The sequence below is a fragment of the Suncus etruscus genome, chromosome 5 (genome assembly GCF_024139225.1).
Source record: "Suncus etruscus isolate mSunEtr1 chromosome 5, mSunEtr1.pri.cur, whole genome shotgun sequence".
In the NCBI taxonomy this organism is placed as follows: Eukaryota; Metazoa; Chordata; class Mammalia; order Eulipotyphla; family Soricidae; genus Suncus; species Suncus etruscus.
The window spans coordinates 36,413,333-36,423,642 of record NC_064852.1 but is presented as its reverse complement, the minus strand read 5'-3'; the positions used below and the strand labels follow the sequence as shown (position 1 = coordinate 36,423,642).

General features: G+C 30.7%; 1 non-coding gene across 1 annotated transcript; it reads left to right on the top strand.

The window, feature by feature from the left end:
• The first annotated feature begins 5,953 nt into the window (after positions 1-5,953).
• LOC126010030 (small nucleolar RNA SNORA51) lies at positions 5,954-6,086 on the top strand. The gene has a single exon (XR_007496171.1). It is a non-coding gene; the product is annotated as a small nucleolar RNA SNORA51 (small nucleolar RNA).
• Positions 6,087-10,310: the final 4,224 nt, after the last annotated feature.

The window sequence follows — 10,310 nt, the reverse complement described above, 5'->3', positions numbered from 1 at the left end:
AACCTTAAAAATTCTTGAAAAATTTGAGGCCGGTGAGGTGGCGCTAGAGGTAAGGTATCTGCCTTGCAAGCGCTAGCCAAGGAAGGACTGTGATTCGATCCCCTGGCATCCCATATGGTCCCCCCAAGCCAGGGGCAATTTCTGAGTGCTTAGCCAGGAGTAACCCCTGAGCATTAAATGGGTGTGACCCAAAAAATTCTTGAAAAATTTATATATACTTATACATACATATATAAAACAATATTTATATATAGGGTTTCGTGGGTCTACTGAATTTAAATATAAATAGTAATTCAATAGGATCACATACAGTTCCATTATCTTAAATATTCTTCTGATTAGATGTCAATTGTAAATACTGAACAAATATTATAGTGCTCTTTGAAGTTCTTTATTTTAGACTAAAAATATATTGAAAAGGGTGAGAGACAGTGCATTCTTAGAGTTTCAGGTTTTGTGATATCTGTCACAAAATAAAGTTGCACAGGAAAAATAAAATGACTAATTCATTCCAACACTTCTATTAATTTAGTCCCTGTAGAAAACAAAAATTCATATCAAAAGTTATGTGTACATGGTTCAAGAATCTGTAAACTGGGCTGGAGCTATATCACAGTGGGTAGGATGTTTGTTTAGCAAATGGTTGACCAGGTTCTATCCTAGGATCCTATAAAGTCCCCTGAGTCTTCCACAAGTGATTTCTGAGTGCAGAACCAGAAGTAACCCCTGAGTTCCACAAGATGTAGCTTAACCCCCCGCCAAAATGTTTAAACTAATTTTTTTAAACTAAAAGTTGTTTTTAATATAGATTAGATTTTAATCATAATTTATATAGTACATAAATAATAACCATATTTTATAATTTAACTTAACCACTTTGTTTATATAATTTTATAAATATGAATGACTTTCATACTTGTTAGTAAATATAAATATTAAAACTTTTATGCCTTTATGAATCATACAATAATATTGTATACTTTTATAAGTTTGTAATATTAATTTGTTATCAGCAATAAACTTGTGATCAGTCAACATACTTTTGTGGTCTTGTAATTACAAAATATATTAAAGTGTATTTTTTAATCTCAAGAATTTACAGATTCAACAAGAAGATGGAATAAGGTTTAAAAAATCAAGATGTTAGGAAAGGAAATAATTGCTTCTAACAGTATTAATTTAATTTAAAAATGATTTGAATTGCTTAAGGAATGATTTACAGTGCTGGCAGAATATGAAAAATGTACATGATTTTTGCTTTGGCCACAATAATCTATATTTATGCCTACATTTTAATTCTGGAATTACTCCTGGAGGTGTTCAGGGGACCATATGAAATTCTAGAGTTTAAACTTGGATCAATTGCATGAAAGAAAAGACCAGTTGCATTTTCTCTGCCCCCAAATATTTATATAATTATGTAGACTTCATCATTCATATACAAATAATTTTATCTTTTTGAATTAAAACTATCCTGGGGACTCAGGATAATTTTTAGACTCAGTACTTCGTCAAGATTTTATATCATAAAACATTTTATTAAAAATAAATTTACTTGATTCATGTAGGATTCAGCTCTATGATATAATCATTTAATACTGGGTGTTAAATGATTCATTGAAATTACAACACTCAAAAATGTCATGAAATCATTAATGATTTAATGACGAAAATCAACTTTCTGAATTGATTTGTGAGGCAAAATTATTTCATCAATTGTAAAATACACCTGAAAATATAGAATTTTCTCAATTTTTTTAATCACAATTCATTTAATGACTTTAAATTTTGGTAGTACTCACATATTAACATAGAATTAAATCTTAGTTGTTTGTTCCGCATTTTTAGTTTATTTGTATGTTGAAAGTTGTAGACTAGAGAACAAAGGAAGTTATTTCAAGCAAAATGCTGCAATATGTTTGAAGAAAAAAACATCAGAAAATGTATTTGAAGCTTAGAAAATTTGTATTGTAATTAGTATATTTAGTTAATTAAATGACATCATATGCTGATATCCCCAAAAATTGTAACAGAAAACAACTCTTCATATTGTAATATTACTAATGGTATGTTATTTCTTGTTAAAATCTGACTTGAAGGGATAGAAGTTTAGGCAGCTGGCAATTTTTTTTTTTTTTTTTTTTTGCAACTGGCAGTTTTTACTTAATTTTGGAGAACCTAAAGCATCTCGAGCCTGCCAGGAGTGATCTTTGAGTAAAGAATAATGACAGATGTGGCAAGAAAAAAAAATATGTTACGAAAGTCAGGAAATGTATCCTTTGTCTTATACCATATCTTGGTATCTAATATTTTGAATTTATATATTTCCATTTTTTTAGCTTCAGTTTAAAAATGGAGAGATGGAAAGTAGAGAAAGAGAAAAAAGGGAGAAGGGATCGAGCAAACTAAACATATGGAACAATTGTGTTCCTATTTCAAGAGAGTAGAATAATAGAAAGACAGGAAAAGATTTACTAAAAAAGTGTAATATAAAAAGTATAACATACTTTATTGAATATAAGATTAGCATATCACATTACTAAAAATAAAATTTTCAATACTAAAAATAAGTACATTTAGGAAATAGGTCAATATTTTCTTCTAAAGAATTAAGAATATTACAGAAAGTTTAATGTGGTAATATGGCTTTTAGATTTACAATGATTTAAATAGCATAATTTCACTTTTAATATCATCCAAGGATGCCTAGTGAAATAACAAATATTATTTGTAATTAGCAACATTCAGTTAATTGCTAAAAGTCACTTACATTTTTTGTAATTATAATGATTAATCATTTTCCTTTCATTTTTTAAAATAATTATTTAGCTGCATATATTTCTTTGAAATTATGTTAGAATTGTAGGATAAGCACGACATATGTAACAGAAATACCAAAACTAGAGATGTTTTTGTGCCTTAGGCTTCCTCTTTACTCCCCATTAATGAGGACACTTTCCCCTTACACTGAAAGTCATGCAAGTTCATATTCAATTTCAATTATTTGGATCCCATGGACATATTCTGTGAGTACAGATGAATGAAAGGAATATGGTACACCAGCTTTAACTTAGTGAAATTCATATTATTGACTTCCTAATTCTATTTGAGGTAATTCAATTATAGAATAATTACCATGCCCATTATAAAAACAAACCCAAATCCAAATATATGTTCAAATGGCAGTTCTTAAGCATTATCTACTGTTTCAAATTAATTATAGCATACCTCTTATTTGCGAAGCTACTTGACAAAAGGAATTAGTGTTAAATTTAGTTGAATTTGAATTCAAATTTCAACAATAAATTATCGTTTTATATTTGGATTGCTCTTATAGAATATTCAATTGCAGAGGAAAAACTCTATTAAAATAATCTTTATTTTACATTTGTTTACATGTTATCTGTAGTTTAAATTTATTTACATATTACAACTATATCTCAATTAAATATCTTAATTATAATGCTATTTAAACCTGAATAGTTTCATGTTTCACTCTTAGAATTGTTAAAATCTGTAACTCAATAACTCAAACCTAAATATAACATCTTTCATCCTAGTATATTATTCCTGTTTATCTCCTTTTGTTTGTTAGGCAGTGTAATAATCTTTGTCTTTTATTCTCAAGTGTTAAATATTATGCTTCATTTATTGATAAAACTTTTGTTCTTTAATTATAGGGCTTTATACACAAGTTCTTTCCTTCCTAATTCATTTCCTCCACATTTCCAAGCCCTAATACATTTTTGCATTACCTTTCATGCACACATATACACGTATATATGTGTGTGTGTGTGTGTGTGTGTGTGTATAAAGTTTTGGTTTATGGGTCACACCCGGCAGCGCTCAGTGGTTACTCCTGGTTTTATGCTCAGAAATTTCTCCTGGGAGGCTTGGGACCATATGGGATGAAGGGATTCTAACCAGTGTCCTTCTGCATGCAAGGTAAATGCCCTACCTCCATGCCATCTCTCCGGCCCCTCATGCCTTCCTTCTTATAGAAATATATTCTGCGGGAGAGCAGATATAATGGGCAGGATACTTACCTTGCACCTGGATGACCTGGGTTTAGTCCTCAGAACCTCATATAGACATATGAGTTTCACCAGGGGTGATCTCTGAAAGGAGAACAGAAGCAAAATCTGGGCACTACTAGAGTGATTTAAAAAATTAGTACTATCTTAAATTGACCCTATGATTATTTAATTTGAATCATACTGCTTCTATGCTAACAATAGAAACATGATAAAATTTCTGGATAAAAGAAATCTTTCTACTATTTGTAATTAAAGCCCATATTTTCTTACAGTGTCTAATAAAAATGATCAAAATATTTCTGCCTGATTTATTTTTAAATAAAAGTTTATATGAGGATTAAAAAAAGTTTCTATCAGGAGCCACAGTGATAGCACTGCAGGTAGGGTGTTTGCCTGGCATTTGGCCAACTAGGGTTCCATCCCAGGCATCTCCAATAGTCACCCAAGCCTGTAAGGAGTGATTTCTGAGCATAGAGCATAAAGTAAAACTCTGAGTGTTGCCGGATGAGACAAAAAATAAAAATTTTAAATTTTAAAAAATTAACTAACACTTAAAACATAATAGCACTTAGCTATTATACTAATAATGAAGACATATGAGGCTGGAGCAATGGTGCAACGGTAAGGTATTTGCCTTGTATGCAGCTGACCTAGGACAGATAGCAGTTCGATCTCTCAGTCTCCCATATGGTCCCTCAAACCAGGGGCGATTTCTGAGTGCATAGTGAGGAGTAACCCCTGAGTATCAGCGGTTGAGGCCCAAAAACCAAAAAAAAAAAAAAAAGTAGACATAGTGATAACTGATTAAGTGACAGAGAAAACACATATGTAAATTTGGTGTAAATAATTCTATTTATATATTTTTCTAAAAATGCTGTTGCCTCATTAGATTATTATTCATATTTTATTATTTAAACAAATTAATATCATAATTGCTATTCTTATTTTTAATACTTGACATGACTATTTCTTGAATATATTTATTTCATGTAGGTAGAATTTCAAAAAATTTTATCAAGTCTTCAGATTTTGAGCTGTAACAAGCTAATCCTTTTATAATGTAATAACACAAGCAATTCATGTTTTTTATCAATAAAATAATCAATAATATCAATAAAAAACAACTATCAGGTACCATCTCACACCACAGAGATTGGCACACATCAGGAAAAATGAGAACAAGCAGTGCTGGCAGGGATGTGGAGAGAAAGAAACTTTTATTCACTGCTGGTGGGAATGCCGTCTGGTCCAACCTTTGTGGAAAGCGATATGGAAATTTCTCCAAAAGCTGGAAGTTAAGCTCCCATATGATCCACCTATACCACTCCTAGGGATATATCCTAGAAACACAAAAATACAATACAAAAATCCCTTTCTCACACCTATATTCATTGCAGCGGTGTTTACAATAGCCAGACTCTGGAAACAGCCCAGATGCCCCTCATTAGATGAATGGTTAAAGAAACTATGGTACATATACACAATGGAAGAAGAGATGAAGTCATGAAATTTTCCTACATGGATGTATATGAAATCTATTATGCTGAGTGAAATAAGTCAGAGGGAAAGAGATAAACACAGAATGATCTCCCTCATCTATGGGTTTTGAGAAAAATGAAAAACATTTGTGTAATGATTCTCAGAGACAAAATAGAGGAGGACTGAAGGGTCCAGCTCCAGACATGAAGCTCACCACAGGGATAGTTTAGTGTAGTCACAGAAATAATTACACTGAGAAGTATCATAAAAATGTGACTGAATGAGGGAAGTAGAAAGCCTGTCTAGAGTACAGGCCGGTGTGGGGTGGGGAGGAAGGACACTTGGGATATTGGTCATGAGAATGTTGCACTGGTGAAGAATATATATATATATACATATATATACATATATTTAAAAATAAAAAAAAGAAAAGATAAGACCTCCCAATTCTTACCACAGGCTGTGTTCTTTACACTGACTGTATAGAAAGAGGAGGTACAGTAAATGCACCCCATATACACCTCAACACAGGCCCTTTGCCTGGTCTGTATTGTGAATTGGGGGACAAAAATGATTATAAATTATGCTACTATATGTATAACCCACAATATCATAAATGCAAGTTTATTAATTATTTATATAAATTTATTTTAACTTTTAATATTTATACATTTTATTACCTATATTTTTCAAATTTTCAATTAAGTAGTGAAAACAGTGTCACAAGTTTTAGACTGGCATTGGTATCAGAATTAAATTTAATTCCAATGGAGAAACCTGAAATAAAGTCATCCGCTGCACTTCTATCAGACTTAAGGGAACAAAGAATTGTCAATCCAAGTCATTATTGTGCTGGTTAGTATAGTATTCATATCTCTATAGTTACTGTATCCTACACGATGTGCTTGGGGCCTGATATATCTATTATTTGTTATTCAATCCTAAGGACATTGATTTGTTTTTTTCTATCTTGCTTGCTCTGTAAGGGCATCAATTAAAATTCTTGCCCATCAAGAGCTTGAGTTTATTTTTTTTTTTTTGTATTTTGGCACAAGTTAATGAGAAATATGTGCTGCTTTGCCATTACTATGCTTTAGATGACTTTTGAATCAATTTCCATGCTGGCCATGTAATGATCAACAAAACTTTCTTTTCTGCTAAATAAAATCTAAGCATTGCTTATTGTGTTATCCCATAGCAACATTTAGGAGAGTTTAGCAAGCAGGAACTTCACTTGGCAAATGCTTATGATCAACATCTGTTCATAGAAAGAGTAAAGGGGGAGTCAAGCTATAAGTTAACCCCGAAAAATGCCTCTGCTTCACTGTTGAAGAACACTTGTACTGAAATATGTTCAGAATTATTCTGAACTGACTGCATCATTTTTAGGCAATTACATTTTTTAATATAATAATTTATTTAAGTACCATAGATACTGAAATGTCTAGAGTTAGGTTTGAGACATAGAAAGTACATCAACCTTCACCAGTGCAACTATTCTGGTGTTGAATATTTTTAAACCCTATGTTGATCTAGCACAAAAAGTAATATCCCCCTGGAATACTTCCACTCTTAAATACAATGGGTAAACATGTAGGAATGAGAGTTGCTAGGTTTCCTAGAATTTGTAGAAAGAAATCTTTCATTCATGATAGATGTTAAAGCTGTATTGCAATATCTGCCTCATGATATACAATATTTCTGCTTGTTGGCATGTTCCAGATATACCTCAAATTCAGTGTCCTGTAAACAACAACAGAAATTGAGGGAAGCCTCATCTCATGCCAACCGTAAAAGCAGTCACCTGTAATAAAATTAATATCTCCTGAATAATTAGTATATGTAATGGTAAAATTGGGTTATGAAAAATAGGAGTAGCTCCTTTGGACGTAGTTTTCTTAATTTATGTTGTGAAAGTGTAAGCATGAACTTGTTTTTTCATGACGTATAGGAAAAGTCCTAGATTATGCTTTTAAAGAAAGAGAAGTAATGTTAAATTCAATGAAAGATAGGCTGCCATCAATTTCATACTAAGATCACATGTTCTAACTGAAAATGTAATGCTTTCTCAGTTTGCTTCATCATTTAACTTGTAAGAAAAAAAGAAGTATCAACTGGCTAAGAAAGCCTCACTGAGAGCATTTCAAATGTTTACAACATTTGTGATCTTTTTATTTTGGTAAACATTCAAATCTTATGTAATTGTGACCTTATTACTCTACATATCACATTTCACAGCTATGGTTTATATTAGACTGTGGTGTATATGTATATATATATATATTCTATATTATTCAAGTGAGCCTAATTTAATCACAGACATTTAAAAATATTCTAGGCAGTCATAAAGCTGTATTGAAAGGATATGAAAGAAAAAAATTAAAGTGTGAAATTGACTCTGCTATTTAAAAGTGACATTGAAATGGAAAGAGGGGTGACAAAGCAAAGATTACAAATACTTCCAAAAACTGAAAATAGCTGAGTTGATAAACCCAAGGAGATGAGGACTGATTCTTGGCAAGAAGTTGAATAGTCAACAACCCACATAAGCAAGGAAACAAATATTTTCCCTAAACTTTGCCAAACAAAACAAAATCAATATACCAATATTCTTTGCTGGTGCCTTGAACTTAGTTTAGTAAGACCAAAGTCTGACCTATTTTCTTAGAATAGTTTGTTTTTCAAACAAGAATGCTTTGTTTTTCAGTTGGTAACTATAGTGTTATTTTACAGCAGCAGTAGAAGACTAAGATACAGTTTTCACTTTTCTTTAACACTTAACAAACTGTCCAGTGATCTACATAATATTTTAAAATAAGGGTGATTGAAAGAATGAGTAAGGGGAAAAAACTCAAGAAAAGTGATAATGATATGACACCTTAAATATGTTGGATAGATCCACTTAAAATACAACTTATACTCAGTAACATTTGCCTACTTACAATTTTGTTTGATGTAAAAATAATTACAGGTTTTTATTAATTTCTACCTGTGCATTTTTAGCAGATATTTAGATAAGTAATGCTTTTGAGAGTATAGGAAAGTGATAAATTTATAGAACTATAACTAAACAATTTGCATAAGTCTGGTTAAATGGAATGTCATTTATGGTCTTCTTTGAAAGGGAAATAAATAGATAGAATGCTGGTAAATATTCTATCATCTTGATTTCACTAACATAATTAATTTTGAACTTAAAGATATGTTAATGTATTTATTTAAACAATATAGGACTCCCAAGATTCTAAAATAACAGACTAACTAATCTTCAAGTATAAATAATTGTCAAATTAATTTTGAAGTTGTTAATAAATATATTTACATTTACATGCATATATAAAGCACTTAGATTAATGCTATCTACAAAAAATGGAAAATTTCCTCTTATGACATTAGAAGAAAATAAAAATGTTGACTTTTTTCTTATTTGATAATCTTGGTTTTTATAATAAAATAAAAAATAAAGCAGAAGGCATTTATCTTGCTCTTGTCGTTTTATTCTCTCCTATGTAACACAGGCAATTTGGCTGAAATATTAAACAATGTGCATCTCAGACGAGAATCTCTAGCTAAAATAAGGAAATATACATTTTTCTTAGTTTTGTCTCTCATATTTTTTTTCAATTCTGGGACATCATCTTATATGAGATATTAGAATATATTAAAGTCATCACAGCATAGCCTACTCTAGTCATATAAATCGACCAAGGTATTAAATGCAACTATATTTTATCCAGTATGCCTGAGATATTCCTTATTTTATATCTTCATCTGCACTTATTTTTGTTGTTGTTGTTATTGTTTGTTTTTTGGGTCACATCCAGCGATGCTCAGGGGTTACTCCTGACTCAGCATTCAGAAATCACTCCTGGCAGTCTTGGGGGACCATATGGAATGATGGGATTTGAACAGGGGTCCAACCTGTGTTGGCTGCCAGCAAAGCAAATATCTTACCGCTGTGCTATCACTCAGGGCCCATCTGCACTTACTTTTAATTGAGTATTCATAAATTTTTATTTAGTGCTAAATTATATGTTATAGTTTAGCATTCACTTGCACAACCTTATACACTTTACCAAATGTCTACCAAATTCCATCTACTATCTTACAAATTTTTAATCAGATACCCAAGTTACTTGAATAAATTTTCATTTGTTAGCAACCATATTTTTTTTAATCCAAGAGATTATTTTTTGACTAAATATTCTCAGTTATATGGGCAATATAGAGAGGCCAACTGAGGAATAGTTTCATTGAATGATCAGTTGCAAACCTTTGGCCATTGATTACAAATTTAACAATGGACAATGAATGGGAAAGTTGGGTAAATATAAATATGATCAGAGGCCACAGAACAACAATGAAGAGAGTCATGAATACTTTAATAGTTATAGTATATTTACTATAGTTTATAGTAAATTTTTACATTAAGAAACTTACATACTATTTAATCATATTATTAAAATAATAATACCAATTATGATATTAGTTACTTTTGTCATTTTATTTAATAATTTATATTTTTATTTCCATAAAGAATGCTATTATTTTCTTTTCCTTAGGGCCAAAATCATAGAAAATATGATTGAAACCATGCTTTCTTAGGAAAAGCAATGAAAAATAATAAACAATTTTCAAAATATTTTTTTCTTTTATGAAAATATTTATACGATTTTATGCTCTTTCATCCATTCTAACACATTGGATATAATATTTTAACAAAATCAATTTTTTTATTCCACCTCTCCAGAGTTGAGCAGATTCAAATTTGACTCCTTGTTTAGACTTACTTTG